This window comes from Hypanus sabinus, unplaced genomic scaffold, assembly GCF_030144855.1.
Source record: "Hypanus sabinus isolate sHypSab1 unplaced genomic scaffold, sHypSab1.hap1 scaffold_386, whole genome shotgun sequence".
In the NCBI taxonomy this organism is placed as follows: domain Eukaryota; kingdom Metazoa; phylum Chordata; class Chondrichthyes; order Myliobatiformes; family Dasyatidae; genus Hypanus; species Hypanus sabinus.
The window spans coordinates 207,537-235,270 of NW_026781276.1; the positions used below are offsets into that span (position 1 = coordinate 207,537).

The 27,734-nt window shown below is 44.2% G+C and overlaps 1 long non-coding RNA gene across 4 annotated transcripts; it reads right to left on the reverse strand.

Moving 5' to 3' along the window:
- Positions 1-27,501, reverse strand: LOC132388715 (uncharacterized). 4 transcript variants are annotated; one of them, XR_009510323.1, is made up of 4 exons: positions 27,320-27,499; positions 23,545-23,717; positions 22,417-22,563; positions 7,365-7,632 (listed from the first exon to the last, which is right to left on the reverse strand). It is a non-coding gene; the product is annotated as an uncharacterized LOC132388715 (long non-coding RNA). The 4 variants fall into 4 exon arrangements; XR_009510325.1 differs by lacking the exon at positions 7,365-7,632 and adding an exon at positions 1-264 and having other exon boundaries at positions 22,417-23,717; positions 27,320-27,501; XR_009510324.1 differs by lacking the exon at positions 7,365-7,632 and adding an exon at positions 5,688-6,098 and having other exon boundaries at positions 22,417-23,717; positions 27,320-27,501.
- Between the last annotated feature and the right edge of the window lie 233 nt (positions 27,502-27,734).

The window sequence follows — 27,734 nt, forward strand, 5'->3', positions numbered from 1 at the left end:
ATGACCGAGTGAATCCATTCCCACTGTCTGAGCAGGTGAACGGCCATGTAAAACGATGGGTGTGCCAGTCAGTTAGATGACAGAGTGAATCCCTCCATACAGTCTGAGCAGGAAGGACAATCGAGTGAATCCCTCCCCACAGTCTGAGCAGGAAGGATGATCGAGTGAATCCCTTGCTGCACTTCTTAAATATCTGGACAAAGACAGCAAAACTGGTGTGTTGTGTTTGAGATTCCCGTAGACAAATTCCTTGACATTTTTAACCTGTAAAAAAGATTTACAAAATCCATCAATGGGGTAGGACAACATTTCAGATGAGATCACTTGAGTTGTCAAGGTGTGATCTGACATCACACTGTTACAGTAAAGTTCATCCCAAGTTGGAGAGAGAAATCATCTTCTAACTGGGCAGATTGCTGGTATCTGAAATGACCATCAAACTCTCAGATGCTCCTCCTGTCTCTATAAGAATGGGGCATTTCTGCCATCTTCAATCTGTGACCTGGCTCAGTTTGACTCTCGCCATTGGTATTACTCCCTGTTCCAACTGAGCTGCATGGGTTGCTGGCCCCACAGTAACTGAAGCACTCTCACACAAATATCCGGCAGTGCATTTCACGCACCCACCACTCTCTGTGTAAAATCTTACTCCAAAATCCCCTCGGTATCTACATCCATGCAGCTTAAAATGATGCCCCCTCATGTTAGCCATTTCTTCCCTGGGAAATTTCAACTATAGAACCATGGAACATTACAGCACAGAAACAGGTCTTTTTGCAGAACCATTTTTCTACCTAGTCCCACTGACCTGCACCTGGGCCATATCTCTCCAAACCCATCTCATCCATATACCTGTCCAAGTTTTTCTTAAATGTCAAAAGTGAGTCCGCATTCACTACTTCATCTGGCAGCTCATTCCACACTCCCACCATTCTCTGAGTGAAGAAGCACCCCCTAATGTTCCCTTTTAACTTTTCCCCCTTCACCCTTAACCCATGACTGTTTTTTTTCTCCCCTGGCCTCAGTGGAAAAAGCCTGCTTGCATTCACTCTATCTATACCCATCATAATTTTATACACCTCTATCAAATCACCCCTCATTCTCCTACATTCCAGGGAATAAAGCCTTCAACCTTTCTCTGTAACTCACTTTCTCAAGTCCCAGCAACATCCTTGTAAACCTTCGCTGCACTCTTTCAACCTTATTAATATCCTTCCTGTAATTAGGTGACCAAAACTGCACAGAATACTCCAAATTCAGTCTTACCAATGTCTAATACCCCTTCACCATTACATTCCAACTGTTATACTCTATACTTAGATTTATAAAGGCCAATGTAACAAGCATCTGGCTATCCACACGATCAACATCCCTCATCATTTCATAAACCTAAAAAAGGCTCTAAACATAAACAAGGAAATTAGACATTGCTCTGAGGATTTGTTATAAGTCTACAAAATTATGAGGGTACAGATAGGGTAAATGCAAGCAGCTTTTTCAACTGAGGGTGGGTAGGATGACAACCAGAGGTCATGGGTAAGTGGGGATGGTGAAAGTTTAACAGGAACATTTGGGAAAGCTCTTTACTGAAATGGTCGTGAGAGTGTGGAAAGAGATGCCAGCACAAGTGGTGAATATGAACTCGATTTCTCAATTAAGGGAAGTTTGATAGGTACCTGTATGGTAGGGGTATGGAGGGCGATGTTCCCAGTGCAGGTCGTTGCATTAGACAGCTTAAATTTTTTTTGGCATTGACCAGATGGGCCAAATAGCTTGTTTCTGTACTGAACTTCTCCATGTTTCTGTAACAGAGGAGCTGGCCAAACGTGTTTGGGAGGGAAAAGTTAGGAGTGACAACGTAGCAGCAATGGCTGGAGTTTCTGGGAGCAATTTGGGAGCTGAGTGACAGATATATCCCAAAGAAATGGAAGCATTGGAAAGGCAGGAGGACACAACTATGGCTGAAATGAGAAGCCAAAACCAACATAAAAGACAAAGACAGGACAAACAAAACAACAAAAAACTATTGGGAAGCTTCTAGGAACCAACAGAAGACGACTAAACAAAAAGTCAGATAAGCTCAGGGCTTGGAATGATGATTAATGAGTCAGTCATTAATGAGTCTTGGTAGCGCCCAGCAGTCTGAGACACTTGGAGGAACAAAATATCCGAGGTCTCAATATCTCTTGAAACCCAAGTTTCACTGTACCAGTTACCTTACCACTTTTATTCTGGCAGGCACATACAAACTCTACTCCCTCACTTCTGAAGAACTCACACTTACAAGTACTCCTTTGCTAGAAAAACCGCCAGTCCCAATCCACACTTATTAGATCTTTCTGATACCATCAAAATTGTCTTTTCTCCAATTTAGAAACTCAAACCATGGTCCAGCCCTCTCTTTTTCCATATTTACTTGGAAACTTATGTCATTACGATCGCTAGATACAAAGTGTTCTCATACACAAATTTCTGTCACTAATGCTAGATCATTTCCTAACAGCTTACCGCACACCTCTATGTCGGGAATACGACGTCCTGATTAAGAGCACATTTGACAAACTCTACTCCATTTAGTCCTTTTACAGTATGGGAATTCCACGCAATATATAAAAAGTTAAAATCGCTTACTATATCAATCTTTGTTTCTAAGCATAGTCTGCGATCTCTACAAAGTTTTTTTTCTAAATCTCTCAGAGTGTTGGGAGCAACCAAGTCCCAATAATGGCTACAATATCAAATTCCCTGTCATGAGCTCATCGGGCTTTCCTACGACGCTTCTTGCATTGTGATATACACAGCTCAGCACGTTCATCATACCATGCTTAACCTTTTGTCTGCTGACTCTATCTGAGGTCTGAACAACATCTTTCTGGTGTCAAGAAAGCAACCTCTCCCTCAATGTCACAAAAACAAGGGAACTGGTTGTGGACTACGGAAGGAATGGAGGCAGGCTAACCCCTTTTAACATCAATGGATCTGGGGTTGAGAGAGTGAACAGCTTTAAGTTTCTCAGCATAAACATCACCAAGGATCTCATGTGGTCTGTACATACCGGCTGTGTGGTACGTGGCCGTGTGCCTCTTTCACCTCAGACGGTTGAAGAAGTTTGGGATGGGGCCCCAAATCCTAAGAACTTTCTACAGGGGCACAATTGAGAGCATTCTGACTGGCTGCATCACTGCCTGATTTGGGAACTGTACTTCCCTCAATCGTAGGGCTCTGCAGAGAGTGGTGCGGACAGCCCGGCGTATCTGTAGTTGTGAGCTTCCCATTGTTCAGGACATTTACAGAGACAGGTGCGTAAAAAGTCCCAAAGGATCATTGTGGACCCAAGTCACTCCAACAACAAACTGTTCCAGCTGCGACATTCCAGGAAATGGTACAGCAGCATAACAGCTGGACCAACAGGCTCCTGGACGGCTTCTTCCACCAGGGCAACAGACTGATTAATTTATGCTGATACAATTGTGTTTCTGTTATAATGACTGTCCTAAGTATAAACTATTTATTGTAAATTACACATTACACATTTAGATGAAGAAGTAATATGAAGATTTCTACTCCTCATGTATATGAATGGTATAAGTCAATTCATTTCACCCGCTTCACCATCTGTTCTGGCATTCTGACTCCAATTCCCCCCTGCAAATTTAGTTTCACCAAACACCCTCCACTCCACACACTAGCAATAGCAAGCCTTACCACTAGGATATTAGATCTCTGCTAGTTTTAATTTCCGAACATTTGACTTTCCTCTGCCAGGTAACCCGCCCACCCAACAGTTTGTAAAGTGGTCCACCTATTGTTGTATGAGATGACCCCAAGAGTACTCTGTGGTGGCTATTTAACCTCATTCCCCTTCCTGACTCTCACCCAGTTTAATGTGTCCTGCACCTTGGGTGTAACTCACCTCTCTTGATGTTATAACTATCACCCCCTCCAACTCCTAGATGATCCAGAATTCATCCATTTCCAGCTTCAGCTCCTTAAAATGCAGGGTTACAGGCTGCAGCTGTATGCACATCTTGTATGTGAGGGTATCAGGGGCACTGGAGGTCTCCCCGCCTTCCCACCAATGTCCTGTCTAATTTGTAATGACCGGTGTGCTGAAACACCTTGCGCTGTGCAATTTTTACCCACTGACAACAAGACATGCACACTGAATTTTAAATAGGGAGGTACTTCTTTTAACAGCTAGCAACTCACTGTCGATAAGAACTTTGATCTCCTCTGGGTTTGATCAAGTTCATCTGCACTCTCACACAAACTATGTAACAGGCCTGTTGTGGGTTATGAAGGATTTTCTCACTTGAACTTTTGCAAACCGTCCATATGTGATTTGCTTGCTAAATGATACTTTCAAAGGTCAGATTTCCAAATATCACTCCCCACTTGCAAATTCTCCAGCAAATTTTGCATCGCCACAATACTGTAATACCAGTTTCTGTATTGTACATAAATATTTCCTCTGAAATCTCCCCCAAGTGACAGATGGTGTTGAACTCAGTGAATGCAATGCCAATGAATATGAAGGGAAGGGCAGTAGTCTGTCTCACTGGAGTCTGGCACATTTCTGATGTGAAAGCTACTTGTAGCCCAGGGCAAAGGTGTTTGATGTCATTATGCACCCAGGGAGAACGGGACAAAACATGTTCTCACCGGTAGAAAAGTCCAGAGCAAGAGGAGGTAGAGGAAGCAACAGACACAAAATGCTGGTGGAGCTCAGCAGGCCAGGCAGCATCTATGGAAAAGAGTACTCAAGCTGAGTTCCTCCGGCATTTTGTGTGTGTTGCTTGGATTTCCAGCACCTGCAGATTTTCTCTTGTTTGTGATCGGAGATAGAACAAAGGTGATTTTCTCAACTGGTGATGTAAAAGATTTTGTTCCCTTTCTCCGAGTTCCTAATCCTTGCGTTTAGATAGCTGGAGCTCAGCTGTGTCTGAGAGATCCATCGGTTCCCATTCACTCATCAGCCGGAAGCTCCCCGGGGTCCGTGTACGGATCGCGGGGCTGAGAGAGAGGGAAGAGAGCAGGACTGTCCCAGGATTGCGGACTATGATGTCCAGAGTTCACAGCAAATGTCCCTCAGTCGGTGTTTAAGATAGCAGCCCAGAAAATCATTCTTACCTTTACCGATCCTCCGGATGTCCTTTGTCTACGGCGCGCATGCGTGCTATTCGGTGACGTCATCGACCTTGATGCCTGCGTATTTGATCGTTGCTTCAGAAGCAGCGAAATTTTAAACCCAGGGCTTTATGAGTAATCGCGGTGCCATTAAACATTCCTGCTAGCACCCGTTTCATGTCCACACCTCAGGGTTTTTTTTTCTGTGTCGAAAACTCAGCAGCTGTTTTAACGTAGAAAGTGGCTCCCAAAAACAATATCAACAGGCATTCTATTTACCTAATGCCTCTCGTATAACCCTCTTACAGAGGCAGATATAAAACACAAGAGATTCTGCAGTTGCTAGAAACACACACACACACACACACTCACACACACACAGACACACGCACACACACACACAAACAGACACACACGCACACACACACACACACGCACACACACTCACACACACGCACACACACTCACACACACACTCACACACACGCACACACACTCACACACACAAACAGACACACACGCACACACACACACACACAGACACACACACACACACACACAATGCTGGCGGAACTGTGCAGTTCAGGTAGCAACTAAGCAGAGGAGTACACAGTCTAGGCATGCTGAAGGGGCTCGGCGTAAACGTTGTCTATTTATTCCTCTCCACATTTGCTGCCTGATCTGTTGATTTCCTCCAGTATTTTGCAGAAATTAACCACCTTTTTTTCCAATCAAGCAGATTCCAAATGTGTCTGATCTTTCATTTGTAGCCACATCCTGCAGGTTCGGTTTCTCTTCTTCCTCCTCCTTGTAAACCAGGCCCCATCTCTTTCTGGAGCCCCAAATCTCTGACTGGCAACTTGGTTTCTGACTCTGCTCCATTCACTCGCTAGTCTGCTGTCAGACTTCAGATGTTCATTGTAACAACCCAGCAGTTCGAAGCGAAGACCTTTGAAATTAGTGAGAATGACCTAAAACATTGAAAAGAGCAGGGAAGAAGGAGTTTAACCAACTTCGTCCGGGGCCCTGAACAACGTCACAACCACAGTGAGCTCATCCTCTTGTTCAGCCCGGAGAAAATCATGCAGGAAATTCATGCAGGTGTATAAGATGATGAGAGGCATTGGTCGTGTGGATAGCCAGAGGCTTTCCCCAGGGCAGAAACGGCTAACACGAGGGGGAATAGGTTTAAACTGCTTGGAAGTAAGTACAGAGGAGATGTCAGAGCTAAGATTTTTAAACAACAGTGGTGTGTGTTTATGGAATGCAGTGCCAGCGATATGGTAGAGTCGGATAAAATAGGATCTTTTAAGAGACTCAGATAGGTACATGGATCTTAGGAAAATAGGTGGCTATGTGGTAGGGTAATTCTAAGCAGTTGGGACTAAGATAAAGGCCAAACTGTCTGCAATGTGCTGTAGATTTCTCTGATTCTATGAAATTCAATGGCAATCTCCTATCCCTTGGAGTGGTGACTAGTTGCAACCTGTCATCTCAGGGAACGCGAGAGGAGAAAGGCAGGGATGTATTTTCATATACTGATATGGAACAGAATCATGGGAAGGGACCAGATGGTCCCTCCTGGCATTTGAAGTGGTAAAATCAGAGTCAGAAATGGTATTGAACATCGGGAGTAGGTGATAAGGCTTTTTCGTTGGAGATCGATAAACTGCCGGTAGTGTGTGTCTGGATGAGTGGGTCGTTTACAGACTGGAAGGAGGTAGTGTTTGGAGTACCCCAGAGAGCAGTCCCTGACCACAGTTGTTCACAGTTTAATGTCCTGGCGGAGGCAGCGAGATGTGAGATGTCCCAGTCTGCTGGTGAGGCAGAAAGAGTGGAGTTGGGGGAGGGGAGGCTATTCACATGCAATTTCGTAGCTTTGCAATCAGTACATAGTGCACTGTGGGGCTGCAGTTACGGGTTCCAATCTGCTAATTGGATTTGCTGACCACACTACATTGATCGGCCGAATCCCAAATATTAACGAGGCAGCGTACAGGGAAGAAGTCATCACCCCGACACAGTGGTGTCAAGAAAACAACCTCTCCCTCATTGTGACAAAAACAAAGGAGCTGGTTGTGGATTACAGGAGGAATGGAGACAGGGACCGAATTCAACATTTCCAAGACTGTTATTGACACAAATCATTTTAATATTGATCATGGCCCAATGTGTTTTATATGTTGTTAATGTCATAAAGCATATTTATAGATTGTTACTGACACAGAATCGTATAATTTGTGTTCCGTGTGTTATCTGAATGTACTTGTCTGTGATGCTGCCACAAGTCAGTGTTTCTTTGTACCTGTACCTTCCCGTACTTGTGCACTTGGCAATAAATTCAACAGGACCTGAGAAATCTCAGTGAGATTTGATTAGTGATGATCATCTTGGCAGCTCGGTAGGTCGAATGTATGAGACAGTACACTGTTAAATGCAAAACCCTGAACAGTGTCGATGATCAGCGGGATCTTATACACCAAGTTCATCGCTCCCTGAAAGAGACTGCACAGATTGATCGGGTGGTTAAGAAGGGAAATGACATGGTTGTCTTTATTAGTTGAAGCACTGAGTTCAAAAGTCGGGAAGTTGTGTTGCAGCTGTTCCGAGCCTGCGGTCGTACTGTGACTGTTTCTTTAAGAGCGCCGGCGTGAGGAGGCGGGGCTATGACGTCAGTCACAGGCTGACAGCGCTGACTGTGGACTGAACCATAAGAGAGAGAGAGAGCGATCTGCAGACAGGCAGTCGGCCAGTCTAAAGAGAGAGAGAGACTGGAAAAGCCGATCGCTTCAGTTAGTTGCAGCTGAGGTTTGGACCTCTCCTATGCCCGCAAGAGTGGGTTGATCATCGGTACACGGAAACACAACGAATGTGTGTGGCTGTCACTTCGTATAATCCATAGGAGTGGTTTTTGGAATGTCTTGTGTTAACCCTTGCCTGGGTATGTTGTGTGGTAACCCCTGGAAGACGGTATTCCTGTGACAGGTCACTTTTGCAGATAACTCGTATGTGGACGGATTCAAAGGATAAGAATTTCGACGGCGGTTATTTTGAAGTAACCTTTTCTCTATATTTCACCCTGGATTATAAATATCTCTATCCCATCATTTATTCCGTGAATTACTGAACTTTCCTACTTTACCATCTCAAGACTCTGAGCTTTGTTCCCTCAGGCTCGATAATCTGTGAGTCATATTTACACATATATACACATAACACTGTAAACTTTCCTTTTATTTCGTTAAGTTACTGTATTATATAAGTCAGTACTACTAAAGATAATGGTTTTAACATCAAAACCAGACTCCAGCGTGAACTCTATTGCTGCTGGTTCGTTTCTAAAACGTTGCAGTTCGTAACACAGTTTTATAAAACTAGTTAGCTCACATCTGGAGTGTTTCATACAGTTCTGGTCGCCCCCATTCTCGGATGTCGGGGCTTTGGAGAGGGCGCAGAAGAGGTTTACCAGGACACTGCCTGGATTAGAGGGCATGAGCTATAACGAGAGGCTGGACAAACTTGTGTTGTTTTCTCCAGAGCGGCGCAGGCTGGGGTGAGACTGGATGGGCGTTTATAAGATTACGAGAGGAATAGATCGTGTGGACAGACGATATATTTTTCCTGGGGGTTGAAATGTCTAATACATTTAAGGTGAGTGGAGATGTGAGCGGCGTTTGCGTCCTTCCACAGAGTAGTGGGTAAACGGACATCTGTCTGGGGGTGAGAGACCAAAGCGGCCATGTGATCCCGTTTCCTGTTCACGTTTCTCTGCAGATCTGCAGCATCTGCGGGTCACTGCTCTATCTATACGTGTAGCTTCATCTTTCCCCGTTCATACAAGGCAGTGAGATCCGGATCTGTCACGTCCTCTCGTTGTGGTGGACAATATGGGTTTTTTTTCGGCAATATTTTCAGCATGTTTCATTCCACTGTTTTCACCTGCTGAAGTGCTGCCGATGTTTCTGGGTGTCTGACCCACTTATGTGAGAATTTAGCTTTTTATAATTATCTGAGCTTCTCATAAATGTGTACAGTTCAGTTAAGCTTCACTCCACTACTTCCAAAGCAACAACCCAGTCAGTCAAACAGTCGGCACAATCAAAATAGTTTATTACATCTTTTTTTCATTTTGTATGATTTATATAATTTAACTATGTGATATTTCTATTCTTGTATTAAATCACAATTGTTAAAATATGTGGTTAAAAGTTAGGTTCTACTGCTGAACGAATTTCATGACATATGCCGGTGCTATTAAACTTGATTCCGATATTGACATGGGAGACCCACCACCGGTCACCTGATCCAATTAAAATGGGGAATTTGTTTATTATCATCACGTACTGAACTACAGTGATGTACCATCCACACAGATCGATACATTACAACAGTACATTGAGCTGATAGATGACAGAACATTAACTGTAACAAAGCATTATGGCTGCAGAGAAAGTGCAGTGTAGATAGACATATGGTGCAGCGTCACGTCGACTTACATTGTGAGGTTGAGTCAATTTTATCATTCATTTGGCTTATAACTGCAGTCAGGAAGCCATCCTTCAACATGGTGTTACGCGCTTCAAGGCTTTTGTATCTCTCCGCCAGTGGGAGAGGGATTGCAGCTAGAATGTCCAGATTATGAGGTTCTTTGAGTACATGGCCTGATTTTCCAGGCAGGGGAAGTGTAGGAAGAGTCCAAGGAGTGGGGGCTTGTTTCTCTGATGTCCTCTGCTCTCCAAAGTTCTCTGCAGTTCCTTGCAGTCATGGGCAGAGCAGTAGCCATACGAAGGCGTGAAGTATAGAGAAGAAGCTCAGAGACCTCGGCCTTCACCCTGCCTTGTGTAGCTGGAAACTGGACTTCCTGTCAGATCGCCGGCAGGTGGAAAGAGTGGGCTCCATCTCCTCTGTCTCTCTGACCCTCAGTACACATAACCCACAGGGCTGTCTCTTTGGCCCTCTCCTTTACTCTCTGTGCATCCATGACTTGTGTTGTCACCCACAGCTCCAATCTGCTAATTAAATTTGATGTCAACAGTACATTGATTAGCCTAATCTCAAATAACAACTTTCAATAGATCATATGCCTCCTGACACGGCTCGGTCCAAACCAACTGTTCACCCTTCTTCAGGAGATTGGTCAGAGGAAGAGCGATAGCAGCAAAGTTCTTACAGAACTTACGATAATATCCATCCATTCCCAGAAACCTAAGAGCCTTCTTAGCAGTCAGAATAGGAACTTGAGAAATTGCCTGGACTTTTGCCCGAGCAGGAGCCATCTTGCTTTGACCTACAACATAGCCAAGACAGTCACACTGGCATGGCCAAATTCACTCTTAGCCAAGTTAACTGTAAGGTTGTCCTAGGAAAGCCTGTCAAATAGCTTTTCTACTGCAGAGATATGCTCTTCCCAAGTGTCACTCCGTGTGCCCGAGTTATCAATATAGACATCTGTGTGTTCTAACCCTGGAATTACAAAATCAATCATTCTTTGGGATGTTCCTGGAGCATTTTTCCTTCCAAAAGGCAAAATACTGTATTCATACAACCCAGATGGTGTCACACATGCAGAAATTTCTCTACCTCTGTCCATCAATGGAACACACCAAAACCCTTTCATCAGATCTATCATTGTAAGAAATTAGCTGTTCCAATATTATCGATACAACCATTATTCCTAGGGATAGGATAGGCATCTGTTTTTGTTACTGCATTTACCTTCCTATAATCAGTGCAAACTCTAACACTACCATCAGGTTTTGGCGCAATAACACAGGGTGAGCTCCAATCTTATGCTGAAGGACTAATAATATCATTTTCTAGCATATATTCAATTCCTTGCTCAGCCACTTTACACTTTTCTACATTCATGCGATATGGGTGTTGTGTATTAGGTTTGGCTTGACCAATATCTACATCATGTACTACGACCGTGGTTTGCTTGGGAACATCCGGAAATATATCTTTAAACTTCAGAATTAATTCTTTCAGCTGTTGTTGTTGCTTTGGCTGCAGATGTGCCAAACTTGTTAACAATGTTATCTGGAACAACTGCGTTCACTAGCCTAACTGGGACCACGTTTGGCTTGTGAAAATTCTCAGACGAGTCAATTGCTTCATTCTCAGGGCTGCCAGATTCATATGTTTTAACAACAACACTCAAAGATTGTGCCTGCTTGTCAAAATAAGGCTTTATCATATTCATGGGTACCACCTGTGTTCGTTTACGTCGATCATGTGTTTTAATAACATAATTCAGATAATTAATTTGAGAGACTATTTCATGCGGTCTATTGAGTTTCGCCTGAGGTGGATTCGTCAACATTGGAAATAGGCAAGCACCTTATCTCCCACCTGGCAAGCCTGCTTATCAGACCAACAATTCATTTTGTTTTGAGAAATCTTTACGTTTGTCTTGCTAGACTACAGGCTTGCTGTAGTTTATTTTTGAACTTCATGACAAAGTCAAACAAGTTAAAATGTACATCCCTATCAATGCACTGTTCCTTTAACAAGGTAAAAGGTCCCTTCACTCTGTGATCAAATACAAGTTCAAATGGACTAAAGCCCAGTGATTCTTGTACCGACTCTCTGACTGCGAACAAAAGCAAATATATTCCTGCATCCCAGTCTTTTCCATTTTCAACACAGTATGTCTTAATAATTGTTTTGAGGGTAGAATGGAATTTTTCTAAAACCCCTTGTGATTCCGGATGGTACACAGACGATGTAATTTGTTTAGCACCCAGTTCATAAGCTACCTGCTGGAATAATCCAGATATACAATCATTTCCTTGATCAGACTGGATTTCTTTAGGCAAACCAAATAAATATAAAAAAAAACTTGGTAATTGCCTTCACCACAATTTTATCTAGGAAAATATTTCTGAGAAAAATTGCCTCTGGGAATCTGGATGTAGTACACATAATAGTTAGCAGATACTGATGGCCAGCTTTACTCTTTGGCAATGGCCCAACACAATCCACTATCACTTTGGAAAAGGGTTCACCAAATGCAGGTATAGGCCGCTGTGGGTCCATTGGGGCGACCTGATAGGGTTTACTCATAACTTGACAAGTGTGACAGGTTCTGCAAAAGGTCACTACATCTTTCCTCAAATTAGGCCAGTAAAATGCTTTCATAATCCTGTTTACAGTTTTATTCACTCTAGGATCTCAACCTAAGGGCATACCATGGGCCAACGTTAAAGTTTCAGTCCTATAAACTTTAGGAACACCAACTTGGTGAACAATTACCCATTCCTGACACGCTGGTATAGCAAATAGCCTCCACTTCCTCATTGACACTCCATCCCTGATATAATACCCTACTGGCACTTCCTTAATCTCATCATCAGAGAGAGCTGTTTCGTTTAAAGCTTCAATCTCAGGGTTTCGGTTCTATTCTGCTATAAATTCCTTCCTAGACAGAGATAAATCTTTCTCATCAGACTTACTACCTGAATCATGTTGAAACAATGAAGGCAAAAAAGTCCCTGACAAGTCTTCATAACCTGAATCCCGACTTTGGCTATCATTGGTATCAGAATCATGCTACACAGAACCGTCTGCGTCGGCAGACTTTTTAGCCATACTTCGAGTTATTGCGCAGGAAGGATAAATGTTAAAATCCATCTGTGGGTCGTCAGTGGTTGGCTTAGTTGTCAACAGCACTGCAGGAACAACTTTACCATCTGCCAGGTCATTCCCTAACAGCAAAGTAACATCTTCCACCGGTAAACTGGTGCATAATCCGATCTCAACAGGTCCCGAAACCTTCAATAATGCAATCCCATCTGACATAAAATGATTGATCACCACCTTAACTCGGTCAGACCTCTCAGACCTTATCGGAGCCACAACAGAATGTTCAGGACCCAGTGGGTTTACTGGTGCTTCAACATACTGATCACAGGCATTTGGGACTGCCTCCTTTTCCTTGTTCTTCTTCAGGACGGAACAATTAGCCATCATATGACCAGCTTTCTTACAATAGCAACAAGTGAGATCAGAGTATTTCTACTTCAACTGCTTCCCTTCCTCCTTTCTCTTGTCGGTAGTCCCAGCTTTAATTTCTGCTTTACCCTGGTTATCCTTGCTACTCTTCTGGAAACTCTTATTTGGGATAAACTTAACCTTGTCAGTTAAAGCAAACTCAGCTGCTAATCAAGCAGACTCCTGCAAAGTGGAAGCATCTTTTTCATCTAAATACGTCTTTATGTCAACGGGGACACACATTCTGAATTCTTCAATTAAAACCAACTCTCAAGCTGTTAAATATCATCATTTATATTTTTATATGTGAACTAGCAGTCAAAATACACAAACTTCTCATAAGCTAATTCCATATAATTATGGTTCACAGATTTCCTCAAATTTCTAAACCTTTGTCTATCTGATTCTGGAACCAACTCATGAGCTTTGAGCACAGCCTGCTCCACAATGTCATAATTAGCTGCATTTTCAATTGAATGTGCTTGTTGAGCCTGACCCTTAATTATACTTTGTAACAAGAGTCCAGCTTCCTTTCGGCCGCTTTTGACTTAGAGCCACTTTTTCAAAAGGCTGTAAATATTTACAAACATCAATCTGATCAAATGGAGGGACCAATTTAACTTCCTGGCTGGAAATGAACGGTACAACCAACTCCTTTGAGCAAGCACCTTCTTTCTCAAGCCTTAACTTCTCTATCGCAAACTGCCTGTCTTCTTTCCCTCTGTTTGTCTGCTTCCTCAGTTTCAAGAGTCTTTTTTCCTGCCTCTTCCCTTTGTTTGTCTGCCTCTCTAGTATCAAACCCCCCTCTGCCTCTCCTTTACTTCAGCCTCTAATCTAAGTACATCAATCCTCAATTGTTCCAGACATAACAGGATCTCCTCTTTACTCACAGGAAACCTCTGTAACACCTCCTGATCAAACACCTTCATAGATATATAGTGCTCAACTATTTTCCTCTGAATTTCTGGCTTTCTCATAGCCCTCCTATGGTGGCTGCAATTCCCAGCTGCACCATCAGCTGGGCATATTAAAGTGTCCTGGAGCCGACCATCCTCCTGATAATCTGGGAAACGAATGAGCAGTTGCGTTACACCAGCCTAAGTAGATGGGGCTGGATAATTGAATTGTGCCATTCTACTATAGCCAGCGGGATGTTATCTGGAGCTACTTCATTTATGCCATATGTTTAAGGAGTAGAATGTTTTATCTTCCCTGCAATGTACTATGGACTGGCCAGCATCAAATGTAAACCCAAAGTCAGGAGCAGAGTGGTGTCTCTTGGTTTGAGGAGTATTTCACTATGTTGTTGTCACCCAGTTCTGTTCGGTTTAGCTGATTCAAGTTTGGACTCTAGAACAGTTCTGTTGAGTTTGTAAACATTTTGGGGAATAAAGCCCCTATTTTTTTTTAACCTTTACCTGCTCTCCCAGATTTATGCTTCCCCTTGTCATTCACAGATTCTTAACTCCTTAAGGCTCAGCCTATTAGCAATAGTCATCAATTCATTCTGATTGGTTTTTCCTAATGCCTCAGGGGTTGGCGCTTCCAAAAATATAGCAATATCCACTGCTGCTGATTTCCACACACAAGACAGACAGACATACTTTATTGATCCCGAGGGAAATTGGGTTTTGTTACAGTCGCACCACCAGGAGTAGTGTAGAAATATAGCAATATAAAACAATAAATAATTAGAAATAGTTAAAATATGCCAATTGGAAAAAGTCCAGGAACAGCCTATTGGCTCAGGGTGTCTGTCACTCTGAGGCAGGAATGACTTCCTATGATGATCAGTGTTGCATTACAGGCAGGATTACAATCAAAAGGGATTACCCCAATCAAATCGATAATTAATCAATCAATACACCCCCAAATTTGTTCATATCTGAGATGCTGGCCCCAATTTTTTTTATGAACCTTAATGCTTTAGAAACAAACCAGTAGCAATTGACTGCACCTGGAGTCTGGTTTTGATGTTAGAACCACTATCTTTACTAGTGACTACTTATAATATTGTAACTTAAACAAGATAAACAAAAGTTAAGTGTTATGTGTATAAATATAACTCCCAAACTATTGAGCTTGGGGGAAATAAGGCTTAGAGTCTTGAAATGGTAAAGTAGGAAAGTTCAGTTCATCCACGGAATAGGTGATGAGAGAGGGATACTTGTAATCCAGAGTAAATGTTGACAGAAGACAATTATGTTGAATTCCATAGGTTCCATGGTGGTAAAACGAGAGAACAGTCACTGTAGATTTTATGTGTCATTCAAAGTCGACATACAAATTATCACCGAAAACGACTTGTCACAAGAAGTATCATCTTCTAGTGAATTACCACACCACAGCCAGGCAAGGGTTAACACATAAGTGGTCTTCACAAGATACAACAAATCAGATACACTCCTATGGATCAAATGAGGTGACAACCACACATTTGATGTACGATGGATCGATAATTAACCCACCCTTGTGGGCATAGGAAACTTCTAAACAGTGACCCTTGGTTCTGGTTTTGATTCTTCCATTTTTCCTCCTTCGTCTCTGTCTGACTCTGAGTGTCTGTGTCCTCGGGTAAAACTAAACAAGCTGCAAGTCAGACTGAATTGCCTTCTTAATCTCTCTCTCTCTTAAAATGACAGTCCGCAGCAAAAGAAACCTAGAGATTCATAACAACAGCCACTCACCATTGTGAACTGACTGATGTGCCAGTAGTTGGGATGACTAAGTGAATCCTATACCACAGTCTGAGCAGGTGAATGGCTTCTCCCAGTGTGAACTCGCTGATGTCTCTGCAGCGTGGATGACTGAGTGAATCCCTTCCCACAGACTGAGCAGGTGAACGGCTTCTCTCCAGTGTGAACTCGCTGATGACTCTCTAGGCACTAGACTTATACTCACCAGAATTTAGGAGATTGAGGAGGGATCTTATTGAAACATAAAATTTTAAAGGCATTGGACAGGCTAGATGCAGGAAGATTGTTTCCGATGTTGGGGGAGTCCAGAACGAGGGGTCACAGTTTAAGGATAAAGGGAAAGCCTTTTAGGACCAAGATGAGGAAAAACTTCCTCACACAGAGATTGGTGAATCTGTGGAATTCTCTGCCACAGGAAACAGTTGAGGCCAGTTCATTGGCTATATTTAAGAGGGAGTTAGATATGGTCCTTGTGGCTAAAAGGGATCAGTGGGTATGGAGAGAAAGCAGGCAGAGGGTTCCGAGTTGGAGGATCAGCCATGACCATACTGAATGGTGGTGCAGGCTCGAAGGGCCAAATGGCCTATCCCTCTACCTATTTTCTATGTTTCTACAGTGAGGCTAAACACAAGTTGGAGAGAGAAATCAACTTCTGACTGGGCAGAGTGCTGGGATCGGGAATGACCATCAATTCCCTAATGGTCTTCCTGTCTGTATAGGAATGGGGCATTTCTGCCATCTCCAATCTGTGACCTGGCTCAGTTTAACTCTCTCCATTGGTATTATTCCCTGTTCCTGCTGAGCAGCACGGGGGCCTGGCCACACAGTAACTGAAACAGTCTCACACAAATAGTCTTTCTTGATGCACAGCTGGGAATTCTTTTATGTATTATTAACTTAAAGTATCACAGATTTAACACCATGTAGAAAATTCCTGCTGAGATGTATGGTTGGTCTGCACAGCTGTTAAAAGGACAGAGTGATTTTTTGCAGAATTCCCAGAATGGGAATACTGAGGATTATTCTGAGACAGGGAGGGAAGAATCCAATAAAACCCCAGAGTTAATTGCTCCACAATGACAACAGCCCACCCGAATGATGCCCAATTCCTGAGCAGGAGGAGGGACAGCCCTCAGTGATTCCTGTGTATGCTCCCTGGAAGCCTCAAGAAATGATAATGATCATGAATCAGTCCCCAGAGAGAAAAGAAAAAAACCAGCACAGTTTGCTCAGTGTGTCCGCAGTACTATACAAAAGTTTAATGCAACCCCATAAGATTTATTCAGTCTCTGCTGCGTGATTCACTCAGCTGATGAAGGGCAGAAATGGAAGGAAGAATTGAGATACCAAACCTGTCAGGAGTTACAGGCAGGAAACCATAATGAGAATGAACAGACAGAGCAGATTATTCAAACCTTGGAAAGGGCTCTCCAGCAACCTGTAAACATCACTAAAGTACTTGAATGCAAGCCTAAGCCTGGGGAATTGAGAACAGAATATTGCGAGTGATTTGTGGCCTACTATGGCACTTTCACAGGAGACCAAACCTTTAATGATGGGAATCCGTCCCCCCAGTTTATGCCCTACTGTTCCAATGGTTACCAACTAAGTTAGCCAACAAGATTAAAACAAATAATATGGATTGGCCTGACAATCACCGAAATCGAATGTGATGAGCTTTGACATATTACTGGGACCTGACTTTCGAACCTCGAAGGGAACTAATACTAAAAGGTGAATACGTTCAGTGGGAAGAAGGACATGAGTGGGCTAAATCTTGGGATCAAAAATGGGATCAAAAACCTACCAAGGGACAGGTGGGGACAACAACCCGTTTAGAAATTGACAAACAAGGATGCTTCCTACTGTGAGTATCATCCCTCAGGAAGAGCCCAATGTAATATTGCAAGTTGCTGGAATTCCAGTTCCATTTATGGTTGATACGGAGGCAACCACAACACCCTCGATCAGGAAATACTATCAAAAGGGATTCCAGCTATCAGACGCTACAATCACTCTGTCTGGGTTCGAAGGCACAGAACGTACATATTCACGTACCCATCCACTGCAGGTGGAATTCCAGGGGAACCAGTGTGAGATTTCATTTACAGTCACCACCAGACGGGGGTGTAATCTTGCAGGGAGAGACTTGCTCTGTCCGCTGGAAATTGAGATTCTATGCACGGGCAAAGGTATCACTTCGGGACTAGCGAACAACTAACAGCTTCTCCAGTTTCTGATCTCTCCAGTGTTGGGCAATTAATCTGGGCTCCACTGCGTTCCCAGTGGCCAAATCTCATGCGATGAGAGGTGTATGGAGGGATATGGGCCGGGTGCAAGTCAATGGGACTAGGCAGAAAAATGGTTTGGCAAAGCCAAGAAGGGCCAAAAGGCCTGTTTCTGTGCTGTAATTTTCTATGGTTCAATGAACCTGAAGGGTGCTCAACGTAGGAAAGCCCATATTTTGCACTTCTCGAGGGACAGAACTTCCCAGTCACGTTGATTGGAGAAGTTACAGAAAGAGAGTACAATGCATTACTGGCCAAAATTTCGGATTTCCTTTGGTGACAGACAGGGCTGGTGGTTCCCTATACAACCGTTAGGATTTGTCCTGGGTACAAGCAAAAGAGACTAGGGTTCCTTGCCTACACCCTGACGAAACAAGCCTCCAGCAGCGAGGGAGCCTGGCAAGACTTGGCCGCGGGCCAACTCCAACACTGGAAGGACTCTAAGGTGAAGACAGGAATTATGGTAATACATTATTTTAATATTCACCGATCCTGAGTCGTTGTACCCCATCTCTGGGCAATTTCAGGCCATTAAGTTGGCCATACCAACTGCCCCCATGTGGATCACCGTGAAGGAAAGACCGACTCTCCCATCCATTCCACAATATCCCCTCAAGCTGGAGGCAATGTTTTATGAGGATGGAAACTCTTTTGTGGATCCAGCAGGGAAACGATGCGATAGTGACGGACAGTGAAGTAATTGCACAGGCCTCTTTTGAAGCAGCTGTCTCCGCCCAGAAGGCTGAGCTGTTTGCTCTGACTCGTGCCTGTATCCCAGGAACAGACAACAGTGGGAACGTTTACACAGACTCCCGTTATGCATTTGGAATTGTACATGACTACGGGGCTCTCTGGGAACATGGGGATTCCTGACTTCCTCTGGCCACCCCATTAGTAATGCCACCTTTGTAAACAACTTACTCACTGCTACACAGCTACCTGTTACTACCTGTTATTAAATGAGCAGCCCACACCCACATGTCCGACTGAGTCACGAAATACAATGCTTTAGCAGATGAGACAGCGAAAAGTGTGGCACAATCCTCGGTAGTTGTAGACCCCTCGGGTTCCCGTCAAGCAATCCTCCATCACTCAAGCAGAACGCGTTTGCCGGACATGTGGGAGGTACGTACTTTTCAGGGGGACGTCTCTGAGGAGGAGCACAAACTGTGGTCCCAGATGGGGTGCCAGAAAGACCCCGAGCTAGATTTTTGGATCACCCCAGCGGGACAGGTTTGTGTTCCTACACAGTTTTTACCAATATTGGTCGATTATATACATAATTGTACAGCCCTTGGAAAGGAGGGAATGGTTGGAAACCTGTACCCTGCACACCGGTACGACTCCCTTGACAGGTGGACTTTTCTCGTGTTTACAAGTTGATTTTCTTGAATTGGCTAGAGTACATTGTTTTGGATACTGCTTCAGTTATTATAGAAATGCTTAGTGGATGGATTGAAGCTATTCCAACTACCTTTAATACTGCGAAGAATACGTACACAATGCTGGAAGACCTCAGCTGGTCTGGCAGCATCTGTGGGAAAAAGAGTAGCCAACGTTTCGCGCCGAGACCCTTCGTCAGGAATGGGGGGGAAGAGAGGGCCGAAGCCCAGTGAAACAGATAGGGGAAGGGCTAGAGGCAGGTGGAGAACCAATCAGAGGAGAGATAAAGGGGGGAGAGGGAGGGGATAAGCATGAAAGAACTGTAGAGATAAAGGAGCAGAAAGTTGAAATGGGAGAGAGGCAGAGAGGGACCTGGGATAGGGGAAGGGGGAGGGAATTACTGGAAATTGGAGAATTAACATGGGGGCCCCCGAATGCTGGGGTGAGCCCTCTCAAAGACATAAACATGAACACCACTAACAACCAATACATTTAATACTGCAATGTCTGTTGTGAAGGTATTATTACGGGAAAAAATTCCCAGGTACAGTGTGCCGGAGATGCTGAGCTCTGACAATGGCCCACACTTCGTGATGAAAGTAAACAAAGGGGTACGTAATGACCTAGCTATCAAGCAACAATTCCACTGTGCACACCACCCACGGGCCGAAGGAATAGCGGAAAGAGCCAATGGCACTCTGAAGAGTAAACTGGCCAGACTAACAGTGGAGACTGGACTCACTTGGTTGATAGTCCTACCGATACCCAGTTCCACATGAGGGTTACCCCACAGGGGAAAACAGGGTTGTCACCAGCTGAAATCATTTATGGACAGCCCATGAGGACACCCTGGGGACTAAGACCTTGTGTACCATTGTTCCCAGAAGTCTACCAGCAAAATTGGATATTCATACCTGAGGGGAAGACACGGGGAAATATATATGCCAAAAAAAACAAAATTTTCTAAGCATTACATTCACAGGTATGACAGGCTTACAATGAAGAGAACAACTACGCAGAGAGGAATGACTATCCCACCATGGAACCTGGGATTTTTTTTCCTGATGAAGAACTGGGATTAAGGGAATCTTGGACCTCGGTAGAGAGGACCATCAGGTGTTACCGACCACTCCCACGGCTGAGAAACTGAATGGGCAATCTCGGTGGATACATCATTAGGCGCCAAACATGTTACTGAAGGAACTGAGCAGAAGGTCTCTCTCGGACTAATGGAAAATGTATTGGTTGTTAGTGGTGTTCATGTTGATGTATTTGAGAGGGCTCACCCCAGCATCCGGGGGCCCCCATGTTAAAACATTTCTGTCTTTCTGTCATACCAATGCCAAACAGGTAGAGCTAGGGGCCTGCTAGGTTTGTGCTGAAATTCCACAGCATGGTAAAACTATGGTTCCAATGTCATTAATCCCACTCAACCAGACTGAGGAACTCTCAGCCTGGGCTTTCTCAAATAACATATGGGGAAGAGAGTGAGGACCTGTGGTCCAGTCAGAGATGACTGTCGCTGTCAGTGTTTTGAGGGATGGTATCGCAGGCCCCCACCAAACTGAACTTCCTATACTGGGAAACATGCATCCTGGCCATACTTGCAGGTGCCTAGCAGCAGAGAGGAACAACCGAGACTGATTGATTTTGGATGATTACTTTTCTCTCCTATGGAGAAAATCAGGAATTCATGAGAGATAATCAATTTGGATACAGCACTTGAGGAGCTGGCCACAATACTGCAGGGGCCCTGACAGTAACACAGGCCCAAGTAACAGAAATATCCACTAAAATGATTGCAATCTGGCAAACAATCCTACAGAATCGTACAGCTTTAGATTTTATCCCAGCTGAGAAAGGGGGAACCTGTGCTATTATTGACACAGAATGTTGAACCTATATCCCTGATGAATCTACTAACATTACATCCCTCTCCACACTGCAAAGGAGATTGACAGCAACAAGAAAGTAGGGCAGGATTTACACGTGTTCATCGAAGGGTCGAAATGGTGATCTGTGAAGGCCTGTTTGGTAATATGTGGGGCATGATACTGCATTATAGCCTAATAGTAGTACATATCTTTGTTGTAATTACTGTTGTACACTGTCTTTACCCACTGATAAGTCAATGCTGTCATCAGTTGCTTTCTCTATAAAAAGTTACTGCTTTGTTGATATTGTAATGATCAAAAGGAGGGAATGATAAAGTCTGTAAAATGGTTAACACTTTGTTAAACAATAGCAGCCTGTTTTTCTGAAGGAAATTTCTGATGATCAACCGTTGTGCTGAGCCACGTTTCTTTTTGTGGGTAGCTAGCTAGAGTTTCAAGATGCTTATCTCCATGTGCACTCATGAGAAGAGATAGGACAGCTTCAGTCTGTCCTGTGTCTGGAAGCCTTTATGACTGTTTTGTAATTTGTCTATAGGGGCGGCTCATGTAGTAAATATCTTTGGCTCCAGCGTCTTGCGTGGGGAGGATCTGGACTATTTTGATAATGACTATTTTGTAGTTTGTCTTTAGGGGCTCCAGCCTGTCATGTAGTAAATAGCCTGTCTTGTGTGGGGGTATCTGGATGGATATATCCATGGTGTCAGGGGAATTGTTAGTCAGTTAGTGGATTGGGTGGGGACAGTCATCAACTGTTCCTGTTTGAGCGACTGAGTAAGCCCCAGGTACTTGGAATAAAGAGTTTGTACTGTACGGTCTCTGAGTGACTCTCTCCAGCTTCGACTTACAGAATGGGAGTGGTTTTAAAGGGCTGGAAACTGGAAGCTCATTACCAGACCTGGAGTGATTGCAACTGGGTCTGACAGAGGCATAAATGGTTGTTCTGGGCGCATTCAGTCTCACTCCAAATATAACCCACCTTCCCTTTTACAGGTATGTAATGTCTAAAGGACCAGTGTTTGAGTAAATGAGACTCACCAAACTTTCTCCTGACTGAATCAATGGAATCTCCGATTCTCCTGAGGCAGAGTTGATCTCTCCAGTTAATGCTCTCAGTCCTCAGGCTGGTGCACTTGTTGCTGTTCCCTCGTCTTCAGCCGTGGTTTGCTTCTAGTTGGGGTTTTTCTTCCAATAAAAAGGAGAACCAAACATTTCTGCTGAATGTTACTAAGAACAAAACGTTGAAGGCTGATATAATGATTTCAGTAAACATATTTTTTATTGTCACTCACACATCACAAAACAATATGGGATAAGGAGGAGCCATCATTCAGTCAGGAACAGAATTATGTGATTTGGTCCAACTGGTCTGCCCCACCATTTAACCATGGCTGATTTTCATTCCAACACCACATTCCTGCCTTCCTCCTGTAACCCTGAGCTGCTGAGCAATCATCAATATGTTCATCTCTGTCATAAATATACCCAAATAGCAGCTTCAACCAACCTCTGTGGCAACAAATTCCACAGATCAGACATCTTCTGGCCAATTTTTTTTTCTCCTCTCAGTTTTAAAGGGAAGCTTCTTTATTCTGAGACTGCGCTGTCAGATCACAGTCTAATGGAAACATCCTCTCTGTGTCCACCGTATCCAGGCTTTTCAGCATTTGGTAGGTTTACTTAACCATACATCCCCCACCACTCCCACCGTCCTGATGAACTCCATTGAGCACTGGTCCAGAACAATCAAATGCTCCTCATACATAATGCCGAACATTCCTGAGATTATTCTTGTAAGCCTTGTTCACAACAACTGTACTGAACACATTTCTAGGAATAACAATCTAATTGGCACCAGGGTAATTTGCAGGGAAAAGTTGTGGTTACTTTACTGTTCTACTATCACAGAGTGAGCCATTTCCACTCCCACATTAAAACAGGTACAATTCAGGAAACATAAACTAATCCAGAGTGAATGTAATAAAAAGAAATTGGAATTACCAAACTGCTCAGCAGGTAAGGAACAGCTGTGGGGACAGGAACAAACTTTACAATTCAGGTTAATAACATTTTGTCAGAATGACTTCAAACACCAACTATTTCCCACCTTCTAATGTACAGGCATGTAATGTATAAAGGACCAGTGTCTGAGTAAATGAGACTCACCAAACTTCCTCCTCACTGACTCACTGGGAACTCCAAGTCACCTGATTCAGTGTTGTTCTCTCCAGTTGATGTTCTCAGTCCTCGGGCCAGTTCACTTGTTGCTGTTCCTACATCTTCAGCCGTGGTTTGCTTCCAGTTGGGTTTTTTTTTCCAATAAACCTCTCACAGCAGGTCTAACATTAACCAGAGAGATCACGAAGCACATTAACAATGAAACAGAGAACCAAACATATCTGCTTAATGTTACTAAGAACAAAACTCACTGTAATTTAAAAGTTGAAGCCAAATATAATAATCTCTATGAGCGATCTTTTATTGTCCCTCACACATCACAAAACAATATGGGATAAGAAGGAGCCATCATTCTATCATGGTAATACATAAGGCACAGGAACAGGATTAGGTGATTTGATCCATCTGGGCTATAAATGAGCAGGAGCAATGGGTGGTTAAGTGCCATGCACAAGGATACAACACACTGCCTGGCCTGAGGCTCAAACTCATGACCTTCAAATTGCTTAACCACTCGGCCACGTGCACATCATAGAAACCATTCACCCCCTAGACTTCCCAGTCCCTCGGTAAAGCAGGCAGTGAAATCAAAGATCCCCAAAACCTGGGATGTTCTCATTTCTCACCCACCCCAGTCCGGGAGAAGACACAACAGCCATAAAGCTCAAGGACAAATGTGAGCAGCCTCAGGAAACGAGGCGAGTTGCAGGAAGTTAACGGGACTCAGTGACCAACATCAGATTCCCCAACACAACATAGAGGAAGCATCCTGACCCATCCGGGGACTCTGAGCACACACGACGTCATCTCACATCACAAAGCGAAGGGTAGGGCAGATCTGCAGTAAACAGCCTCACGTGACCTGTCGGTGGCTCTCCCATTTCAACCCTGTGGAAATAGACAGCCTGGGCTCCAGGTTTGGATCGTTCAATGCAGATTAATTGAAGTCTACACATTTTTGACAAGCCCAGATAATCAGAATATAAATGAGTAATTGGTCCTCAGTTCGGGGCTCACGGCCAACATCGGATCTCCCTGCTTGGGATCGGTCGCAATACTCACCAATGGGAACGCAATATTTTCGGCCCACAGGCAGTGATCCCGACCCCTGGCTCCCCCACCCAGGAGGTGAGGACCCTTCCCTCGATCCCACAGATGATGCACTTCAGCACTGAGTGGAAATGAAAACACCGCCCGGCCGGAGACAGTGAACATGCGCGAAGTGAGTGTCACATCATCCGGAGGGCAGGGCCTCGGAAACAGATGCACAGGTGCTGCCCATCTGCTGCTAAATGGAAGGGACTAACGGGATCACGTGACCAGTCGGGTCTCCCACCCCAGGCAGAGTTTTCCAGCTAGCCACTACTCTGTGTAAAGAAACAAATTTGCTGCTTACATCTTCTCTCACCTTAAATATATTAGCCATTTCAACTCCCGGGAAACATAGATTGTCTGTCCACTCAGAATCAGAATCAGGTTTATTATCACCAGTCTGTGTCATGAAATTTGAAAACTGTGCAGCAGCAGTTCAATGCAATACATATTATAGAAGGGGGAAGAAAAACAAAACAAAAATAATAAAAATAAACAACTAAATCATCTGGTTCATCTGGGACCCTTACTCTTTGGGATTTTGATAAATGACCTGAATGAGGAAGTGGAGGGATGGGTTAGCAAGTTTGCTGATGACACAAAGGTTGTGAGTGTTGTGGATAGTGTGGAGGGCTGTTAGAGGTTTCAGTGGGACATTGATAGGATGAAAAAATGGGTGGAAAAGTGGCAGATGGAGTTCAACCAGGATAAGTGTGAAGTGATTCATTTTGTTAGGTCAAACATAATGGTAGAATATAACATTAATGGTAAGACTCTTGGCAGTGTGGAGGATCAGAGGGATCCTGGGGTCCCAGACCATAGGACACTCAAAGCTGCTACGCAGGTTGACTCTGTGGTTAAGAAGCATATGATGCATTGACCTTCATCAATCGTGGGATTGAATTTAGGAGCTGAGAGTTAATGTTGCAGCTATATGTGAAGCTGGTCTCACCCCACTGTGCTCAATTCTGGTTGCCTCACTACACGAAGCATGTGGAAACCATAGAAAGGGTGCAGAGGAGATTTACACAGATGTTGCCTGGATTGGGGAGCATGCCTTATTAGAAAAGTTTGAATGAACTCGGCCTTTTCTACTTGAAGCAATGGAGGATGAGAGGTGGCCTGATAGAGGTGTATAAGATGATGAGAGTCATTGATCATGTGGATAGTCAGAGACTTTTTCCCAGATCTGAAATGGTTATGGCAAGACAGCACAATAGGTACCTGGAGACACTGGAGAAAAATAAAGAAATACTAGCTTAGAACAATAGAGGGCGATGGGTAACCATAGTAATTCCTAAGTTAGGGACATGTTGGCACAACTTTGTGAGCTGAAGGGCTTGTATTGTGCTGTAGGTTTTCTATGTTTCTGTGAATAAATTAAAAATCGTGCAACAAACAGAAATACTATATATTTTAAATGTGAGGTAGTGTTCAAGGGTTCAATATCCATTTAGCAATCGGATGGCAGAGGGGAAGAAACTGTTCCAGAATCACTGAGTGTGAGCCTTCAGACGTCTGTACCTCCTACCTCATGGTAACAGTGAGAAAACGACATGCCCTGGGTGCTGGAGGTCCTTGATAATGGACGCTGCCTTTCTGAGACATGGCTTCTAATCGTCTGGTAATCTTCTAAACGTCTTTCCAGTCTCACCCCAGCCGGCAAGGCTCCGGAGAAAACGACACAATTTTGTCCAACCTCCCGTTATGGCTCAGGCCCTCTAATCCAGGCAATATCCTGGTAAACCTTTTCTGCGCCCACTCCAAAGCCCCGCTATCCTTCCGAGAATGGGGGCGACCAGAACTGTATGAAACACTCCAGATGTGGTCTAACTAGTTTTATAAAGCTGCAACACAACTTCCCGACTTTTGAACTCAGTGCTTCAACTAATAAAGACAACCATGCCATTTGCCTTCTTAACCACCCGATCAATCTGTGCAGTCTCTTTCAGGGAGCGATGAACTTGGAGTCTAAGATCCCTCTGATCATCAACACTGTTCAGGGTTTTGCATTTAACAGTGTACTGTCTCATACATTCGACCTACCGAGTTGCCAAGATGATCATCACTAATCAAATCCCACTGAGATTTCTCAGGTCCTGTTGAATTTATTGCCAATTGCACAAGTACGGGAAGGTACAGGGACAGAGAAACGGTGACTTGTGGCAGCATCACTGGCAACTACATTCAGATAACACACGGAACACAAATTATACGATTCTCTGTCAGTAACAAGATAGAAACATGTTTAACTTCATCCTGCTAATAGGACCAGAACAACGGGCTGAGCGGCGGCTCATCTCAGACGGTTCGGTGTGAAGGTCTCACAACCCGGACCGACCCCGGCAGATTCTGTGAAGGAAGCGAGGCGAGGCCGCCAGTTCTGGAAAGTTCATCCCCTCCCCCTTCAGGTTTCACCGATCACCTTGTGTTTCTCTCTCCCTTCCCCTCCCCCACCTTTTATTCTCCTGTCCTGCCGAAGGGCAGTAATGTCGGTAATGTCGACTGTATTCTTCCCCTAGATGCTGCCCGGCCTGCTGAGTTCTTCCGGCATTTTGTGCGTGTTGCTCGCATTTCCAGCATCTGCAGATTTTCTCTTGTTTGCGTTCGGGAAAGTTAACTCACCACACAACGTCAGACCTCCCCGCTCGGGACCGGCTTCAATACTCACTGAATGGAAATTGTTGGTGTTGCCCCGCAGAGAATAATCCGTCTCCGGCTCCCCGTCCAAGGGGGCGAGGACCCCCTCCCGATCCCGATCCCGATCCCGAACCCGAACCCGGACCCGCCGCTGACCCACTTCCACAAAGAACGAAAACAACATCGCTGCCTGGCTCGGCACTGTGAGCATGCGCAATGTGCTTCCTTTTGCGTCACAGTCGGTGGGCGGAGCCACGGAAAGAATCCCGCAAATGCTGCCGATCTGCGGTAAAACACGATCACGTTTCGCTGGTCTCCCATGTAACCGGTGACTGTTCCTCGCCCTTCACATACCGCCCTACCCACCGGCGCATTTCCCACATTATTTCATTATTTCCCTATATCATTTCCATACGTATTTAGATTTTCCCTCCATATCTTTCCCG